The sequence below is a fragment of the Solanum tuberosum genome, unplaced genomic scaffold (assembly GCF_000226075.1).
Source record: "Solanum tuberosum cultivar DM 1-3 516 R44 unplaced genomic scaffold, SolTub_3.0 scf00016, whole genome shotgun sequence".
Taxonomy (NCBI): Eukaryota; Viridiplantae; Streptophyta; class Magnoliopsida; order Solanales; family Solanaceae; genus Solanum; species Solanum tuberosum.
This window is the reverse complement of record NW_006238942.1, coordinates 1,958,224-1,959,236: the sequence shown is the minus strand read 5'-3', so window position 1 is coordinate 1,959,236 and position 1,013 is coordinate 1,958,224.

The window sequence follows — 1,013 nt, the reverse complement described above, 5'->3', positions numbered from 1 at the left end:
CATAAGAACCATGTGGCCAACATGGGATTTCTCGGGTCATACTTTTTAGATGATCACGAAAGTTAAGCTAGTGGATCCATTAAGCAAAAGTTAAAGTAAGGTCCTATATCGATGGCAAGGTATAGGATGGTCCTTGGGCAACGTGAGGTAAAACGTTGTATCACTACTTAAGCATGTAGTGGTGGCTATCGGTTAGAGAACTCCCATAGTAGAAATTGCATGGTTCCTCGAGGAGTTCTGCTTAGTGTGGATGGGGGTATGGGACTTTATTCATGCATTGCACAAGTAGACTTTGAGAGGAAGTATGGTATTTTACTTTTGGTACGTCGATTGGTGTAATTTGTATGGTTTAACTGATTGTGTGAATTGCCACAAATTGATTTAGGTATGTAATGTGGTAAATGACACCAAAATAATACTCTGATGTATGAGTTGGTGTATTTATTGGTCTAATATATAATACCATAATTTCAAAATAAGTTGTTGTTATTCAACAATTCAGAGTTTTTTTTTTGTTTCTGGGGTATTTTTTCTTTGATTTGTGTTTGTATGGTTTGTAAGTTAGGAGTAGAAACCAGTTTTATTGATTATGGTTTTTGGTAAGTTAATTGGTAAAAAATATCGTTAAGTTATTTGGTGAAAATGTTAGTTTTTAATTTGTGAACATAATGATCTGCCAGTTTGGTGTAATTCAGATATTATTGGTGTCATTCAGAGTGGTGTTTTTTGGTACATAATGATGGTTTGCAAATTAATTTTATGTTGGTTGAATATTTTAGATTGATAAGGTCTTTGGTGTAATGTATCGTTTTTATTTGGTGTGATTTTGATTTTTTTGGTGTCATTCATAGTGGTGTTTTTTTAGTACATAATGATGGTGTACATATGTAGTTGCAGCTATCAGATACATAAACAAACATCGCGAAGATTATTGTTTCTCCTATTATAGTAATAAGAATTTTCAAGATACTTATGCAATTCGAATAGAGCCATTGCCTTGCGAAAGCACTTGG